Source organism: Peromyscus maniculatus, chromosome 15 (genome assembly GCF_049852395.1).
Source record: "Peromyscus maniculatus bairdii isolate BWxNUB_F1_BW_parent chromosome 15, HU_Pman_BW_mat_3.1, whole genome shotgun sequence".
NCBI classification, from domain to species: domain Eukaryota; kingdom Metazoa; phylum Chordata; class Mammalia; order Rodentia; family Cricetidae; genus Peromyscus; species Peromyscus maniculatus.
In genome coordinates, this window is record NC_134866.1 from 13084257 (window position 1) to 13104698 (window position 20442).

The following is a 20442-nucleotide window of genomic DNA, read 5'->3' on the forward strand; positions in this document are numbered from 1 at the left end:
TTCAATACTATGGGACAATCGCCAAAAACAGCACCAGGAGTGGAGTGGAGTCAGCCAGAGCCTAGAAGACAAGCTGTGTGTGCTGCAGAGGCAGAGCCAGAGAAGTGACCCAAGCCCTTTGAAGCAATCTAGAATGTGGTAAGTGAATCCCAGATATTGGACATTGAGTCATTTAAACTGTTGGAGTTTGGTTTTGCTTTATTCAGATTGTGCTTTGGTTTTTTCCCCTCTTGAAGTAAAGCCTTTAACTTAAAATTTCTTTTATAGGATCCCACCATTGAGAAACTTTGAATTTTTAGAGATTTAGTATTTGACAAAGACTTTGGCTTTTAAAAGAGTACATATTTTAAGGAGATTGAATTTTTTAAGTGTTTGAATTTTTAAGGACTGTAGAACTTTTAAAATTTGGAATGTTTATATTTTAATGTCACTGTTGGGGATGCACATTTAATTTTAATGTATGATGTTGGGAATGAAGAAAAAAGGGAAGGTTGTGGCTTAACAGTAATGTGTTTGTATGTCAATTTGACAAGGGGCCAGTTATGCTGGCAGGTTTTAGGTCAAATACAAGCTAGAGTCATCCAAGAGGAGGTGACCTCAATTGAGAAAGTGCTTTTATAAGATCAGGCTGTAGGCAAGTCTGTGTTACACTTTCTTTCTTCCTTCCTTTCTTTTTTTTTCTTTTTTTATAGATCCCATTCAGTTTAATTTAAATAGGAAAACTCATTAATTCAACATCTTTTTTTTTTTGACCATGGAAAATATTTGTGGAATATTTACTCTTAAAGTAAAAATTTCTAACATACAGACTTGTACATATATTCATATCTTTCTTTTTCTTCCTTCCTCTCCCTTCCTTTCTTCCTTCCATTTCTCCCTCCTTCCTTCCTTTTCTTTCTTTCCTTCCTAAACCTTCCTTCTTTCCTTCCTAAACCTACCTTCCTTCCTTCCTTCCTTCCTTCCTTCCTTCCTTCCTTCCTTCCTTCCTTCCTTCCTTCCTTCCTTCCTTCCTTCCTTCCTTCCTTCCATTTCTTCTCTCTCTCTCTCTCTCTCTCTCTCTCTCTCTCTCTCTCTCTCTCTTTCTCTCTCTCTCTCTCTCTCCTCTCCTATATTACATCCTAACCATAGTTTCCCCTCCCTTTACTCCTCCTTGTCCCCCCCCCCCACTTCACCTCCCCTCTACCCCAGACCCACTCCTCCTCTGTTGCTTGGTGATTAAGGTGGGAGGGTCCAGGCAACTGTGGGTGGTACCACAATCGGGCAGGTGGTCTGGGTGCTGTAAGAAAGCAGGCTGAGCAAGCCATGCAGAGCAAGTCAGTAAGCAGTATTCCTTCATGGCCTCTGCATCAGCTCCTGCCTCCAGCTTCCCGCCTTAGGGACGCATTAGCCAAATAAATGATTTTCTCCCCAAGTTGCTTTTGGTCATTGTGCTTCTGTGCAGCCATAGAAACCCCAACTAAGACATCCTGGAATACACCAAGCACTTGAATTCCTACTTGAACAATACTTGGCTCAATAGTTTAGAACTGCTTTGTGTGTCTCTACAACTAGAATTATCAAATAACTGTAGAGAACTGTCTTTTTATTTATCTGTGTATCAGTTGTACTTGAAAAAGATAAGATGGTTGTTATCAATAAGTGCTTAATATGTAAAATATATGAATGTGTAAGTCAATTGCAGGTGGTTTCTGGAAAGAATATTAGAGGATCCTTGTTCCAGCTTTTATATTTTATAAAAGAAATCCAATGCCTGCTGAAAGTATGGACTGTTCTGGTTTAGAGCATGGTGAAGGTATGGACTGCTATGATTTACAGTATGGTGAAGGTATGGACTGTTCTGGTTTACAGCCTGGTGAAGGTATGAAATGTTCTAGTTTATAACCTGGTGAATTTATAGATTGTTCCAGTTTACAGATGTAAGGCTGCAGGGTAAGAGTACAGGATTTGTTTTCCACTTAGAAACTTTCTGCTGCTTGACTCCTGGCTGACTTGGAAATCAACTTGGGAAGTTTATTCATCGTCTCAATGTTTTCTACGAGTACTTCTAATTTCTCTGGTGATAACATACAAGTTTTTAGAATAATTGAAGGAAAGCACTAATAGCGTCAGATGTCTAATACCAAAAGTAAACTTCTAGGTTCTTAGATGGCTCTTTGCTTACTTTTTATTCCAACTCTTTCATACATCAGAAGCACCACGTGACCATTACTTAAAAATACTGTAGACCCCATGTTGGGTCCAGGCTCTATATTTGACTTTTTATAATTGAATTATAGGACTTTCTTTTAAATAAATACTGGAAAGAAGTTCTTTGTTACAGAAACAAATGATAATAGATGAAAGATAGATTGGTGAATGATAGGTAGATAGATGATGGATAAACATTGATATGTAGATGATTGAAAGATAGGTAATTTACTTGTAGAATATGTCTTACATTTTCATTATCTTTCCTAGTATTTTTGAAGAGTAGAATTATTAAATTTGGATGGAATCCTGCTTATTTACCTTTTTTCAGTTTCGGTTCATACACTCTCCATTCATAAGAAGTCTTTGCCATCTAATGACCATGAAGATATCTCTATTGTTTTCTGCAGAATGTTTGTAGTTTTCTATGGTGATAGGTGGCTTCTAATCTAAGCAATAGAAGCTTGCCTGAAGATCAGAGGACAGAGCTAGCCACAGAGTTAACTCACCAACTCCTCAGCCTGCAAGAGCCTGAAAAGTCCTGACTACCTGTCTCCTCACGTCTTATATTTCTTTCTCTGCCTAGCCATATCACTTTCTGCCTCAACCTTCCTAGTGCTGGGATTAAAGGCGTGCGATTCTAAATGCTGGAGTTAAAGGTGTGAGCCAGCATTGCCTGGTTGTTTCTCTTTTAGACTGGATTAATCTCCTGTAGCCCAGCATGGCCTTGAACTCACAGAGATCCAGATAAATCTCTATAGACCATTGCTTCCCGAGTGCTAGGATGAAAGGTGTGTGCCACCACTGCCTGACCTTTATGGCTAATTCTGTGGCTAGCTCTGTCCTCTGATCTTCAGGCAAGCTTTTATTTCTTAGATTACAAGCAATATATCACCACAATTTTCATCGTATGCCATTTGGGCCTTGGATTCACCTTAGTTAGGTGTGATCTTCACACTCTACATTTGTTATACCATGTACACCGATGTTATTTGTCTTTCTCCTCTTAGTGGACTTAACATCTTTTTTGAAAATTCCTCATATATGTATATGATATATATGAATTCATTTCTAGATTTTATGCTGTGATTATCATTTCCTCAAGCCCATTCTTTCTTTATTGTTTTAGCTTACTCATAGATCTTTAAATCAGAGGACAGGGGTCTTGCATTGTGTTCCTTTCTTCAAGATATTGTTACTATTGCAAATCTTTTCATTTAAAATTCATAAATTTTAAAATTGGCTTGTAAAATTTTAGCATGCAATTTAGTAAGTCTCTAGATTAGTTTCGAGGTCACTGGCATCTAAACAATATTATTTTCTAATCCAGAATCGTGAATTTTCCTCTAGTCATCTAAGTCATCTTCATGTCTCTCACTGATGCTTTCTTGCTTTTATTAGAGAAGTCATGAACCTTGTTACGTCTTATATTTTTGATATTATTATTCTTCGTTGAAAAGACAAAATCCTGCTTTATTATGTCAAGATTGCCAAGTTCCAGTTGCATTTCAGTAAACTGTAGGAAACATTTAATAGGTGGACAATGTTTGAATCTTGGTATGTAATTATACTATTATAGAATGATAGTTATTCTTTTAGACCACCAAAAACAGTTATGACATAGGTAAAACAAATCAAACACATAAAGGAATAAGCATTCCTGTTGGATAAGGTTCTTGATCTTATGTTAAATTTAGAAGGAACTTTGTTATTGAACTCTTATATAGCCTTATTGATTAAGCTCATGTTGCTTAATTGGGCCCAACATATGATACATAACTGTAAAATGGTGTTATTGGTGACAGTAGAGTCTGCAGTTAGATAGACATATCTGCATTTAAAGTTATATGACTATGATACACCTGCAAGAGTAACCAGAGGAGACACTCAGGAGAAAAAGACAGCAGAAACTTCCATCCTGGGAGCTAGAACTCACGCTTGTATTTCATCAAGGTGGCCAAAATCACTATTGCTTCCTGTATTTATGCAAACGAACAATACAATTCCTATCCTAAAAAATCTCATCAATGGTGCATATGTTCCATGCTGTTTTGCAGTGGTCAACCTGTGCCATTTCCTCAGGGATCAGTATCACTGGGACCTTCAGTACAGCGAAATCAGCTGTTTCAGACAGAATTCCTGCTTCAGCATTTGAGAGAACCTTCAGATAAGGTCCTCCCAGCACTGCTTCTGGAGAGTTTGCTACCCTTTCTGGGTAAGAAATGGGATAACAGGTTTCCACAGAATTCTGAAGAGTTCGTTTGGGAATGAGCCTGTACATTTCAAAAATAAGTTCACGTTTAGAAGAATGACATTTCTAATGTTGCCAGGACTGTATTGACTTCTTCTCCCACTTGAGAAAAGGAAACATCTCTTCTCACCACTGAGCCCCAAGGAATATGACTGAGTTGAAGAAACATTTCCACCCCTCAGCCAGGTACATTCAAACTACCTTAGCATTTGTTGTTTGAAATGTTAGCTCAGGAAGATAACTGCTCCTAGGTCTGTTTATGTGGACAAATTCCAAAGTGGATGGAGGCTTTGTGTTCTAAGAGAGCAGTTTGAGAACAATGGCTCAGTTATTTCAAAACAACAGGAAAATAAGACAAAAGATACAGAGCAGGAAAACCTTTTAAGGACTGAAGAGACACACTCGTGGTCTCCTTTGGAGAAAGCCATAGAAAGTGGTTTTGGGGAATGAAGTAGTTTGCACAACACCACCAAAGAAAATGAAAATTGTTTTTGATGACAATGAGTGTTAAATTGCAATTGAATGTTTTAAAGAAAAAAAAATGCTGAAAACAAAAGAAGCCTATCACTTTCTTTTCAGTATTTGAGAATCTTAGGCTACATGTTTTCATGATACATGTTCAAGTGGCAGTTGCTTTAGGGAGGAACAGCTTTTCAAAATGTAAAGTCGACTTGCTTGGTTTTTGCTCTGTCATTGTTAAAAAAAAACAAAAAAACAAACAGTTTTCTAGTAGCTGTGTTTGAATGGTCCTGGAACATTTTTCTTTTCTTTTTTCTTTTTTTTTTTTTTAAGATTTATTTATTCGTTATGTATACAATGTTCTGCCTGCATGTATACCTGAATTCCAGAAGAGGACAACATATCTTATTACAGATGGCTGTGAGCCACCATGTGGTTGCTGGGAATTGAACTCAGAACCTCTGGAAGAGCAGCCAGTGCTCTTAACCTCTTGAGCTATCTCTCCAGCCCCCGGAACATTTTTTATACCTCTAATGTATCTACTAAAATGGAGATTTTAAGATTGCCAATCAACTTGACATTAGAATTTCATATTATCTCTCAGTCAGTTTTGCATTTTTCAATTCTAGTTTGAAGTTTTGCCTTAGTCTGTGTTTCTACATTTTGAGTTTCTGTGAGGGAAGCAATCACTGCAGACAAAGACTGAGATAACACTAGCAAAGTATGGCTTATCTTCAGAGATATTTCATGTTTAACATTTTTTCTTTTAAAAATGTTCTAAAAATCCATACTGAATCTGTGTCTAGTTCATCTTATCATGCAGATATTTTATAGCACTAGTATTTAGCACAAGAAAGCCATCATAGAATTAAGAAATGTATATATGTATATATATATGCTAATAATACATTGAAAATTTATATGTATTAGTTAGCAATGTATCTGATAGTTTTTGTCAGCGGTAATGGATTAAATTAAAATCATTTGTGTTTGAGTATATACTGACCTAGAAACATTTATATCATCTGTATTCTAAACATGTTCCTATAGTTGAATATTTAACAACCAATGCTTGACTTTGTAATCTCCTTAATATTCAGTTAAGAGGAAAAGGCATTTTACTGGAGGGAACTAATATATTAAAATCAGAAAAATACTAAATGAATGTATTTGTAGGGAATACTGAATGTGGAGTAAAATTTTTGAAAAAGAAAATGTCAAATGGAAAAAAGGATCATTTTCTTGCATGTCATAAAACTAAAACAACCATAGTATCTCATCTATTACATCTTCTGAAGAAATATCATAATAATGTAATCAGAGTATATATCGACATATGTTGATGGATTTTTATTTACTTTTATTTCTTTTAATGGACAAATGCTTTGAGTCTCTTCATGTTTTACCACATACTTTTTTTTTTTTACAATACTATTCAGTTCTACATAACAGCTGCAGATTTCCTTGTTCCCCCCCTCCCGCCCCCTCCCCTTCCCCCCAGCCCACCCCCATTTCCCAGCACCTCCAGATCAAGGCCACCTCCGAGGACTGAGATCGACCTGATAGACTCAGTCCAGGCAGGTCCAGTCCCCTCCTCCCAGATTGAGCTAAACGTCCTTGTATAAGTCCCAGGTTTCAAACAGCTATCTCATGCAGCGAGCCCAGGACCTGGTACCATTGCTAGATGCCTCCCAAACAGATCAAGCCAATCGACTGTCCCACCTATTCAGAGGGCTTAATCCAGTTGGGGGCCCTTCAGCCTTTGGTTCATAGTTCATGTGTTTCCATTCGTTTGGCTATTTGTCCCTGTGCTTTATCCAACCTTGGATTCAACAATTCTCGCTCATATAAACCCTCCTCTTTCTCACTAATTAGACTCCCAGCGCTCCACCCGGGGCCTAGCCGTGGATGTCTGCATCCAGATTCCTCAGTACTTGGATGGGGTTTCTGGCACAACTATTAGGGTGTTTGGCCATCCCATCACCAGAGTAGGTCAGTCCCGGCTGTCTCTCGGCCATTGCCAGCAGTCTTTTGTGGGGGTATCTTTGTGGATTTCTGTGGGCCTCTTTAGCACTTTGTTTCTTCCTTTTCTCATGTGGTCTTCATTTACCATGGTCTCCTATTCCTTGTTCTCCCTCTCTGTTCTTGATCCAAGTGGGATCTCCCGCTCTCTTTCCCTCGACCCTCGCCGTTCATTGCTCCCACTCATGTCCAGGCTGTTCATGTAGATCTCATCCATTTCTCCGTCATTGGGAGATCCCTGTGTCTTTCTTGGGGTCCTGTTTTCCAGGTAGCCTCACTGGTGATGTGAGTAGCAGTCCAGTCATCCTTGTTCCACATCTAGCATCCTCCTATGAGTGAGTACATACCATATTTGTCTTTCTGAGTCTGGGTTACCTCACTCAGGATGATTTTTTCTAGATCCATCCATTTGCCTGCAAACCTCATGATGTCATTGTTTTTCTCTGCTGAGTAGTATTCCATTGTGTATATGTGCCACAATTTATTTATCCATTCTTCAGTTGAAGGGCATCTAGGTTGTTTCCAGGTTTTGGCTACTACAAACAATGCTGATATGAACATAGCTGAGCAAGTGCTCTTGTGGTATGATTGAGCATTTCTTGGGTATATGCCCAAGAGTGGTATAGCTGGATCTTGGGGGAGATTGATTCCCAATTTTCTAAGAAAGCGCCATATTGATTTCCAAAGTGGCTGTACAAACTTGCATTTCCACCAGAAGTGGAGGAGAGTTCCCTGAGTTCCACATCCTCTCAAGCATAAAGTGTCCTCAGTGTTTTTGATCTTAGCCATTCTGACAGGCGTAAGGTGGTATCTCAGAGTTGTTTTGATTTGCATTTCCCTGATGACTAGGGATGTTGAGCAATTCCTTAAATGTCTTTCAGCCATTTGAGTTTCCTCTGTTGAGAATTCTCTGTTTAGTTCTATAGCCCATTTCTTAATTGGACTGTTGGTTGTTTTGATGTTTAATTTCTTGAGTTCCTTATATATTCTGGATATCAGTCCTCTGTCAGATGTGGGGTTGGTGAAGATCTTTTCCCATTCTGTAGGCTGTCGCTTTGCCTTGTTGACTGTATCCTTTGCTCTACAAAAGCTTCTCAGTTTCAAGAAGTCCCATTGATTGATTGTTTCTCTCAGTGCCTGTGCTACTGGTGTTATATTTAGGAAGTGATCTCCTATGCCAATGCGTTCAAGACTACTTCCTACTTTCTCATCTAGCAGGTTCAGAGTAGCTGGATTTATGTTGAGGTCCTTGATCCACTTGGACTTAAGTTTTGTGCATGGTGACAGATATGGATCTATTTGCAGCCTTCTACATGTTGATATCCAGTTATGCCAGGACCATTTGTTGAAGATGCTTTCTTTTTTCCATTGTACACTTTTGGCTTCTTTGTCAAAAATTATATGTTCATAGGTGTGTGGGTTAATGTCAGAGTCTTCAATTCGATTCCATTGGTCCACATGTCGGTTTTTATGCCAATACCAAGCTGTTTTTATTACTGTAGCTCTATAGTAGAGCTTGAAGTCAGGGATTGTGATGCCTCCAGAGGTTGTTTTATTGTACAGGATTCTTTTGGCTATCCTGGGATTTTTGTTTTTCCATGTGAAGTTGAGTATTATTCTTTCCAGGTCTGTGAAGAATTGTGTTGGTATTTTGATGGGGTTTGCATTGAAACTGTAGATTGCTTTTGGTAAAATTGCCATTTTTACTATGTTGGTCCTGCCTATCATGAGCATGGGAGATCTTTCCATTTTCTGACATCTTCTTCAATTTCTTTTTTCAGGGACTTAAAGTTCTTGTCATGTAGGTCCTTCACTTGCTTGGTTAGTGTTACCCCAAGGTATTTTATGTCATTTGTGGCTATTGTAAAGGGTGATATATCTCTGATTTCCTTCTCAGCTTCTTTGTCCATTGTATATAGGAGGGCTACTGATTTTTTTGAGTTGATCTTGTGTCCTGCCATGTTGCTGAAGGTGTTTATAAGCGTTATCAGTTCCTGGGTGGAATCATTGGGGTCACTCAAGTATACTATCATGTCATCTGCAAATAGGGAAAGCTTGACTTCTTCCTTACCAATTTGTATCCCCTTAATCTCCTTATGTTGTCTTATTGCTCTGGCTAGAACTTCAAGTACTATATTGAATAAGTATGGGGAGAGTGGACAGCCTTGCCTCATTCCTGATTTTAGTGGAATTGCTTTGAGTTTCTCTCCATTTAATTTGATGTTGGCTGTTGGCTTGCTGTAAATTGCCTTTATTATGTTTAGGTATGTTCCCTGTATTCCTGATCGCTCCAAGACTTTTATCATGAAGGGGTGTTGGATTTTGTCAAATGCCTTTTCTGCATCTAGTGAGATGATCATGTCGTTTTTTTCTTTGAGTTTGTTTATATGGTGTATGACATTGACGGACTTTCCTATGTTGAAAGACCCTTGCATCCCTGGGATGAAGCCTACTTGATCATGGTGGATAATTGTTCTGATGTGTTCTTGGAGTCTGTTTGCCAGTATTTTATTGAGTATTTTTGCATCAATGTTCATGAGGGAGATCGGTCTGTATCGCTCTTTCTTTGTTGTATCCTTGTTTGGTTTGGGAATCAGGGTTATTGTAGCCTCATAGAAGGAGTTTGGTAATGTCCCTTCTGTTTCTATTATATGGAACAATTTAGAGAGTATTGCTATTAACTCTTCTTTGAAGATCTGGTAGAATTCTACGCTGAAACCATCTGGTCCTGGGCTTTTTTTAGTTGGGAGACTTTTAATGACTGTTTCTATTTCCTTAGGGGTTATTGGACTATTTAAATAGTTTATCTGGTCTTGATTTAACTTAGGTATGTGGTATTTATCCAGAAAATTGTCCATTTCTTTTAGGTTTTCCAGTTTTGTGGAGTAGAGGTTTTTGAAATATGACCTAATAATTCTCTGGATTTCCTCAATGTCTGTTGTTATATCCCCCTTTTCATTTCTGATTTTGTTGATTTGGATTCTCTCTCTCTGTCTTTTGATTAGTTTGGATAAGGGCTTGTCTATCTTGTTGATTTTCTCAAAGAACCAACTCTTTGTTTCATTAATTTTTTGTATTATTCTCTTAGTTTCTATTTTATTAATTTCACCTCTCACTTTGATAATTTCCTGGCGTCTATTCTTTCTGGGAGACTTTGCTTCTTCTTGTTCTAGAGCTTTCAGGTGTGCTGTTAAGTCACTAGTGTGAGATTTCTCCAACTTCTTTATGTGGGCATTTAGTGCTATGAATTTCTCTCTTAGCACTGCTTTCATAGTGTCCCATAAATTTGGGTATGTGGTGTCTTCATTTTCGTTGATCTCTAGGAAGTCTTTAATTTCTTTTTTTATTTCTTCCTTAACCCACTGGTGATTCAGGTGAGCATTATTCAGTTTCCATGAGATTGTAGGTTTTCTGTAGTTTTTGTTGTTGTTGAAATTTAACTTTAAACCATGGTGGTCTGATAGAACACAGGAGGTTATTCCAATTGTTTTGTATCTGTTGAGATTTGCTTTGTGGCCAAGTATGTGGTTGATTTTAGAGAAAGTTCCATGGGGTGCTGAGAAGAAGGTATATTCTTTTTTGTTAGGATGGAATGTTCTGTAGATAATATCTATTAGGTCCATTTGGGTCATGACATCAGTTAAGTCCTTTATTTCCCTGTTAAGTTTCGATTTGGAAGATCTGTCCAGTGGTGAAAGTGGGGTGTTGAGATCTCCCACTATTAATGTGTGGGGTTTTGTATGTGGTTTAAGCTTTAGTAATGTTTCTTTTACATATATGGGTGCCCTTGTGTTTGGGGCATAAATGCTCAGAATTGAAACTTCATCTTGGTGGATCTGTCCTGTGATGAGGATGTAATGCCCTTCTTGATCTCTTTTGATTGATTTTAGTTTGAAGTCTATTTTGTTGGATATCAGGATGGCTACACCCTCTTGTTTCTTAAGACCATTTGATTGGAAAGTCTTTTCCCAGCCTTTTATTCTTAGGTAGTGTCTGTCTTTGAATTTGAGATGTGTTTCTTTTATGCAGCAGAAAGATGGGTCCTGCTTTCGTATCCATTCTGTAAGCCTATGTCTTTTTATAGGGGAATTAAGTCCATTGATATTAAGGGATATTAATGACCAGTAATTGTTCATCCCTGTTATTTTTGGTGGTAGCATGTGTGTACTTCTCTTCTTTGGGGTTTACTGCTGTGGCTTTATCTATTGCCTGTGTTTTCGAGTGTGTATCTGACTTCCTTCGGTTGGAATTTTCCTTCTAGTGCTTTCTGTAGGCCTGGGTTTGTGGATAAGTATTGTTTGAATCTGGCTTTTTCTTGGAATGTCTTGTTCATTCCATCTATGATGATTGAAAGTTTTGCTGGGTATATTAGTCTGGGCTGGCATCCATGGTCTCTTAGTGTCTGCATTACATCTGTCCAGGTCCTTCTGGCTTTCAAAGTCTCCATTGAGAAATCAGGTGTTATTCTGATGGGTTTGCCTTTATAGGTCACTTGGCCTTTTTCCTTTGCTGCTCTTAATATTCTTTCATTATTCTGTACATTTAGTTGTTTAATTATTATGTGTCGAGGGGACTTTTTTGGGGGGTCTAGTCTGTTTGGTGTTCTATAGGCTTCTTGTATCTTCATAGGCATTTCCTTCTTTAAGTTGGGAAAGTTTTCTTATATGATTTTGTTGAATATATTTTCTGTGCCTTTGACTTGGTATTCTTCACCTTCTTCTATCCCTATAATTCATAGGTTTGGTCTTTTCATGGTGTCCCAAATTTCTTGGACATTTTGGTTCATGATTTTGTTGGCTTTAGTGTTTTCTTTGACTGATGATTCTATTTCTTCTACTGTATCCTCAATGCCAGAGATCCTCTCTTCCATCTCTTGTATTCTGTTGGTTATACATACATCTGAAGTTCCCGATCTTTTACTCATATTTTCTATTTCCAGCATTCCCTCTGTTTGTGTCTTCTTCATTTTTTCTATTTCCCTTTTCAGGTCTTGGACTGTTTCCTTTATTTGTTTCATTGCTTTTTCATGATTTTCTTTCAGTACTTTATTGTTTTCTTCCAGGACTTTATTGTTTTCTTCTAATTTGTTTGCCCTTTCCTCTAGTTGTTTACAGCATTCTTCCCATTTTTTTGTCTTTTCCTCTACACAAGCCTCTAACTTCTTCATGATGTTATTCATAAAGCTGTTTTCTTCTGCTTCTTCCAATTTTTGATGTTCAGATCTAGATGTTGGAGGCGGGCTAGGTTCTGGTGATGCTGTATTGCTATTTATTTTGTTGTATGTACTTCTGCCTTGATGTCTGCCCATCTCCTTATGGTTCATTCTTGGCCTTATCTGTGCACTTGTTTCAGACAAAGCTGACAGATTCAGGAATTCTCTCTTTCTTGTCCAGATGGGAGCTCCCTTGTCCAAATGGGAACTCCGGGGCAGGATGAAAGTTCTTATCTGGATGGGAAACTCTGGTCCAGAAGGGAAGTCGGGGGCAGGATCTACCACATACATTTTTGAAGTTTATTTCAAGGGGTGTTAGGACGGCCCAGTGTCTGTTGCACTAGCATGGTGACCTAAGTTTGGATCCTAAGCACCCAAATGCAAAAGCTGGACATGGTTGTGTAGTGGGTAGCCATTCCAGCTTTGATCTGGAAGTTCCAACCCCCATTGAGGCTTCGGTAACTGTCACGCCTACAAGGCAGGGCCAAGAGAGGACCCTGAAGACTTGAGATCCGGATGCGCCGGCTCTCTTGGTTCCTGGACCCTGGATGCAGGAGGTAGACCAAGCAGAGTTCTCCAGAGAATACTGCTGGACTGTGCTATGCCTTTCCCAGACTCTGTAGACCATCCATTCACTTGTAAGTTACACCACAAAATAAACCTCCCTTTTAACTATGTGGAGTGGCCTTAATAATTTCACCAATATGATTGTGTGCATTTTTAACCTTAGCATAGTGATGGCATGGGGAAAGAGGGCTACGAGATCTAGGAAGATCTTCAGAGCCTGCTGCTAAGACAAACTAGCCAACCATTGAGCACCAAATTCAGTGAAAGACCCAAAATGATAGAGTGGAAAGTGGTCAAGACAGACAGCCAACATTGACCTCTGACTTCTACCTGAACACAGGAAACTGCGTCTGTATGAAACTGTTTCCTTATCAGGGGTTGGAGTGACAGTGAGGTTGGTAGTGACTCCAATGCCACATACACTCACTGCTCCATGATGTTTCAGTAGATTTTTTCTTAAACTTGTTTTAGAGCAATTTTATGAAACATCAAATGGTTTGATTTTTCTAGTTATTTTCAATGGCTGTATTTGTTTCTTTGATGTTCCATCCTGCTCTTCCATCAGGCTACCAGCTGGGACCAAGACCCTCACAATTCACTCTTAATCCCATCTAGTACTTTGGCAATTTGTAGAGTTTCCATTGTGTTTCAAACCATTGCTCTGGTGACAATTCCTTTTGTTCTCTCATTATGTTCTTATTTCAAGTATTCAAACACAATGATTGATTTTAGCATTTTATCTGCTAATTCTGGTATCATTGTCTGTTTCTGTTGTTTGTTTTGTATCTTCTCCCCACCTTGCTGGGTTATTCTAGTTTTTATTAACACACCCTGTGTGTGTGTGTGTGTGTGTGTGTGTGTGTGTGTGTTGTGGTGTGTGTGTGTGTGTGTGTGTGTGTGTGTGTGTGCAGAATAACAGGATGACTTGTAGACTATCTGTTGACTGTAATATTCCATTAGAAGACGGTAAGTGTTTGGAATGCAAATACATTATTGTAGTACTCTCTTGGTCAGATATGATTTGGTTTACTGTTTTTGTTTTGTTTTGTTTTTTGTTTTCCATCAGAGATGTATTTGAGTATCCTTTCCTTTAGACCTTGTTTCTTTCTCTGGGGCATGCATCTGGTTTCCATAATACTACCTGTCTTGGGTCCACACTGAATGTGTGAGTTACTTAATGGTGTCTCTGAGACCACTTCAGGCTGGACTGGAATTCAACTCTGAGCAATGTGTGGTCTTAGCATCTCTGTGTAGTGCTTATCCCATAGCACCTACTCTCAGTTAGGCACTGTGTGTCTTGCTATGGGCATGAATGGTTCAGTCTCAGATCAGGCCCAACTGAAAAGCTCTGTGAAGACTCTCCATGTGCAATGCTCTCCATTAGCTTCTTTCTAGACCTTCCACACGATTTCACCTGAGTTAGCAATGAAAGATGCTTCCCATCTCGTAAGCATACGGGACCTCCCTTCATCACTTTGTTTGTATGAATGAGCACCACTCTTCTAAATGCTGGGGCCAATATAGGATTCACATCCCATATTTACACGTGTCAGTATCATTATACTTTATGCCAGTGTCCAATGTCAGAAAACGATCTCATAATGTATTTTGCTCAGCACTGTGGTTGTTTATGTGGGAGGGTAAATCGTACATTTTGTATTAGCAACCAGAAGCAGAAATCCATGACTCCCCTTGTTATATGACCTGTTTTAAAAAGACGCATTCCCCAGATTTATTTGTGAATCATTTTATATAAGCATATTTCATTTGCATCTATCTAGATCTAATTTGGATCCTAGAAGTAGGCACTATTAGATCTGATTAACTGGCACTGACCATGTCCCACCACAAACCAGAGCAGTATGTGGCTAGGTGCTAAAGTTTACAAGGATATTCCCATTGATGGTATCATTGAATGTGAAACTAATCCTCATTCTTTCTATAAAAATCAAGGAGTATGCAAAGCCTGTCTCACTGTCAAACCTAAAAGGAGATGTCTGAGGAACACATATGTTTCTGAGAATTTTGAAGGTTGAAACTTCAACTCGGGAAGTTGGAAAGTTTACAGTAAAGAGACATTAAAATTATTTAAACAAATCCTTCAACCAAACTTGGACTCTCTGTGTGTGTGTGTGTGTGTGTGTGTGTGTGTGTGTGTGTGTATGATGAGTGTATTCAGGTCTATAGTATAATAAGTTTAATATAGTATAAACAAAGAGTGATCAAAATATTTAGTTAGTATAGTATCACAGTGGGGTATCCCTATGTGTTATTTCAGTTGACAAATTATATTAGCACTGATACTCTACAGACATGCTAAATGCTGGAAATAAATCTTAGTAGTATTATAACTTATTGGAATTGACTTTAAAATGTGCTCACTTGTACATATGTTACACATGCTGCTAAGAAAATGACAAATTATTATGATCACACTTCATTGTTAGAGAATATTTCAGCATGAGTAATATTGCCCCATATGGATACTTAATTTAAACAGAAAGGTTAAGACTGTCAAAATCAATTCACCTTTTAAAAGAGGATTATATCTGTGGTTTCTTTGTAAGTGGAATATACTGGAGGAAATGTCCTCTTTTTTGTAATAGAGGGAGTGGAAATGTCTACTATCACTTTGTAATTACTGCACCACACTTTTATTCTAAAAAAATAATTTTGCCATGAGCCAATAGGCTCAGAGTTCTATCCATAATTCTAAATTTCTCCTGGTTTACAAATTATATTGGGTACTCATGTGGGCTGGGTATACCTATAGACAGTGAAAAAAATCTTAATAATTTTTGAGCTGTGAAAATCTTCACTTTCTACTTGTGATGTCAATAACATAGACTCTTTTCACTTTAAGTTAACAGATACTATGATGCAATACTAGGAAATCTATCCAGCTCAGGACAGCAGTGTCTAAATTTGCTCATATAATACACTTAATATTTGAGGAAGCTTATTTCCTTAAAGATTGTTCAAGTGCCTTTCCTAGACAGAATGTAGACTGTAATGTCTTAGATATATAATTCATACTTTTACTGAATAGAAGTGAATTAATTATATGCTCAGTCTATGAAATTCCCATCACATAATAAAGTATGCATTTGGTGATGTTTCTGCATGTTTTACAGATATTTAGTTTCTTTTTAATATGCCATTTGATATCCCTTAATAAGAAATACCTATTTTTTTAAATTTGGGTCCTGAGGAAATGTGAATCTCTGCCAAGGGTTTGGATTTTCTTCCTTTTAAAGACAATGAGTAGTATGGGTTTTATTTGCTTATTCACATATCAGATTAATCAAAGGGCAAAGAATGATATAGCTCATTTCCTGTGGACATTTAAGACTGTAAGAAAAGCCACTCACCAAGTTAAAAAACAAAACAAAACTGGCTTCAAGTCTGCTGCTTCCAACTCGGTTTTTGAATTGGCCCTCTGTTCTTTTGAGCCTTAATTATGCTTTTTAAAAAAAGGCATTTGTCTTTTACTTTTGGGATTATAATTTAATTACATCATTCCTCTATTCTCTTTTTTCCCTCTAAACCCTCATATGCCCTCCCTGCTCTCCTTCAAATTCATGGCCTCTTTTTTCACTAATTGTTATTGAATGCATGTCTGTCTGTCTATCTATCTATCTGTCTGTCTGTCTGTCCGTCCATCTATCTATCTATCTATCTATCTATCTATCTATCTATCTATCTATCTATCTATCTATCTATCTATATCTATCTATCTATCTATCTATCTATCTATACACATATATATGTATATTCCTTGATATAACCTGTTCATTCTGTATTTTCTTGTCAGTAGTGTGTGGATCATCATGTTGAGCCCATAGTGCATATGGTCCATATCAGTGAGAGATAGTAAATGACATTTGAAGTGCTGTTTTGTGATGGAAAACTATGTGATCCACATTGTGCAGTGTCAGTTATAAAATATTGAATATTTTCATTTATCTCTTCCTCTGACCCATGAACCTCTATACAGAAGTATAGACTCTTAGGCTTGGAAAAAACAAGAGTCATCCACATCTGTGACCCAGTGCAGTAGATATTTTCAAATTAGAATCTATGAAGAGTGGTGTGAAATGGGTCTTTTAAAGGACTTTACATAATCCTATTTTGTCTTGTCTCTAACCCATATATTGTTGTTTACATCCTCAGTTCTTTAAGTCCATTTATGATATCATGGTTCCTGTCTATGAAAACAGAACTTACTCTGGGGCATATCTGGACACAGATTCTTCCAGATCTAGTCATACCTGTGAATCCTGTCCTGCAATTCAGGAACTTTCTAACAAAAATAAAAAAGAGAAGACCATAGAAGCACCAACTGCTACCTTCCTCTGACACACTTTAAAATATTTTTCTATACATTTTTGTGTGTATATATATGTTTGTGTGTGGGGGGTGGTATGTGCACATCATGTACTCATATGGAGACCAGCACTCAAGAGTTAGTTCTCTCTCTCTCCATCATGTGGTTTCTAGGGTTCAAGTGAGGCTGTCAGACTTTCTGGCAAGTAGTCCTACTGGCTGACCCTCTTGCCAGAGCCCTCCTACTCTGTTGCAACATGGACTAGAAGCCCCATGTGGGAAAGACTGTGACTTTCTTCTCATTCTCCATGTTCACACCACAGATGATGCTCTTTAAGGATTTACCAAATTTTCAAAATTAAAATGCCCATTTCCCCAATCAAATAGGGAATTTGTATGAGGATTAATGTTTGAAGAAGATACCTCTGGGCTTACAGAATATAGACCCTGACAAAATCCTCTGCTTTTGTTCTCTCTGGAGCACAGTTGTGTTATCAGAAGGAAATACACCTGATCAGTTTCTGTCTCTTTTAATAACTTCAAAAAATACACCAAACAGTTGTCTAAAGAGAAACAGGTAGAAGGAGTACTTTGGCCATTGGTACAGTTTAATATATTCCAATGTAAAGCAGAACTTCATGCCCCAGTTTTATGAACTTTTATTTCACATACTAGGACAAAACAAAGGTTTTGCTGAAATAAAATATCTCAATGCCTCAACAAGATCCATTTTACAGCTAGAAGACAAAACACATATTACTCTCCTTAATGATAGCATGCAAGAATGCAAACAACTCATTAGAATCACAAGGATGAACACAAGAAATGACAAAAACATTAACAGGAATTGCTGAAGCAATCACATGTTCCAATATGAGTTTTCAAAGAACAATACTTTCCCCATACACTGAGACAGATGGCACAGATAATGTTGGAAAAGGAAGTTTAGTTAAAAAACAAACTGATTTCTGGTTGTGACAGTGTGGTGATCTTGTTTGAACCATCTTTCTCATGTGTCCATGGAAATGCTCTGAAGTAAAAATAATCTTATAAACACTCAGTCACTCGGAAATGTTGTGGAATATTATTTTAACTAGGCAAAGATGTGTTACATTGTTTATGCTGTGGAATATTACTTTAACTATGTAAAAGTGTGTTACTTTCGTTTATGCTGCATTTGTTTAATAATGTAAGGATGTGTGTTTAATTATGTAAAGATGTGTTGCATCTGTTTCACCTTGCCTGTCTAAGGCACCTGGTTGGTCTAATAAAGAGCTAAATGTCCAATAGCTAGGCAGGAAAGGGATAGACAGGGCTGGCAGGCAGAGAGAGGGAAAGAGAGAGAGAGAGAGAAAGAGAGAGAGAGAGAGAGAGAGAGAGAGAGAGAGAGAGAGAGAGAGAGAGAGAGAGAGAGAGAGAGAGAAAGCGCAAATAGGAGGAGAAAGCTAGGCTTGGGGGAAGAGTAAGAAGAATAAGAAAAGGAGGAGAAAATGAGGAACACATCCAGGGCAAGAAGTCAGGCAGACTCCAGCCAGACAAAGAGAAGCAGTGAAAGTAAGATATACAGAAGTAAGAAAGGTAATTAGCCCTGAGGCAAAAGGGAGGTAAAGAGAAACAAGTTAATTCAAGTTCAAAGAGCTAGCCAGAAAAGAGCTAAGCTAAGGCTAAGCATTCAGAACTAATAAGTCTCTGTGTCATGATTTGGGAGCTGGTTGGTGGCCCAAAAGAAAAAGCCTGGTACACTGAAATGTCCAACTGATTTATAAAGGAGCAAACCAGCAACCAGGCTCACAAGCGGGAACTCAGAACAATGGGGATGATAAACCATCATCCACAGAGAACAAAGAAACTCAAGTTTTAGCTACCACTGTTTCTTCAAAGGAAAATTTGACCAGTAGACACCCAATACCACTTGTAGGTTTCTTTTCTGTTATTCTGATGGCTATCCTGGCAAAACTCCTTTTCAGACAAAGGGTTTATTTGACTCATGATTTCATGTTATAATCCATTGTAATGGCAAGTCATGGGGCTAGGAATTTGAAGCAACTGGTTGAATCGCATCTATAGTGAAGAACAGAGAGGTATGAGAAAAAACGGAAACTGGTCTGGAAGCTTCCTCCCTGCTGATTAGCGTTCTTAAGTCCCAGAATGTACTATGCATGCTTTGGGGAAGAAAGACATCAATGTCCTTAACTAATCATTCATCCTGTATGCCTCAATATCAAACTCCCAGAGAAGACATGCCCAGTGGGACAATAGTGGCATGAGTATTTCAGGGATATTCAAACTCCTTTCCAATCGCATTTGAGACCCAGTTCATGGGAAGAAAATGCCTGGTACTGTGAACCTGATCAAAAGCTTATGGCTTGGCAAATCACTGTCAACATAAGGATCCTAATATTCATGTTTTGCTAAATCAACATTACATCTGCCTTCTAAATATTCATGTTTATACCCATAGAATGATATTGCTCTCAGCCTTCATCAGAGATGGAAGCTTCTTTTGATAGAAGGCAATGGTCAAAGCTGAGACTCATAATGCATCAAAGTGCTGAGAACAAGGGATTGCTGAGTGCTCATCCCTAAAGGGGACATCTATATCACCTAGTGTGAGGACCAGGGAAAATCACATACATCCTTTGTGGGAAAGGCACTTGGGCAATCTGTAAATAGGCTTCCTCAAATATTAATTATGTAATGTGAAGATGAGAAGGAGCAGTTTAAAATACTATCTCCCAAGTATGGCACAACTTTACAGTTGTGAATTCATAGAGGCTGTAATCACAAGACATACAAGCACAAAAGTCTTAGAAGCAGAAAGAAGACTGGAGCACTAGTCGGGAAGGAGTAGGGTGTCAATGAGAGTGGGATGGGGTGAGAGAAGTAAATGTGGGTGAATGCAGTCACAATGTATTGTAAATAAGCATGGAATTGTCAAAGATGTGAAAATTTGATTAAAAGATAAAAATTAAAAATAAGTTTGGTTTTTATATACTAAGTGATAAAACTTTAAATGAAAAATGGTGGATACTAACAAAAGAAATACTGGGAGTTTTCTATGGGTAGGATCGTAAGTTCCGTAATTTTCTATCTTGAAAATATTCATAAGCTTTGATCAAATGATTTGTTTTTTAGATATATATATGTGTGTGTGTGTGTGTGTGTGTGTGTGTGTGTGTGTGTGTATGTGTGTGTGCTTTTATCCATTAGTGGGACAAAAAGAAGGATTTAATCATTCTACCTAATCACAAGGAAGTTCTTAAATGAGTTTCACAACACACACATAAACAGATAGCATATTTTAAGTATAAGTAGTATTTTCAAAGAATTTTTGATGATATAAAATATTTCATTGTAAAGCAAAATGCAGATAATTTTTTGAAAAGTAAATGTCTACAAGGAAATGCTCTAGAATCCT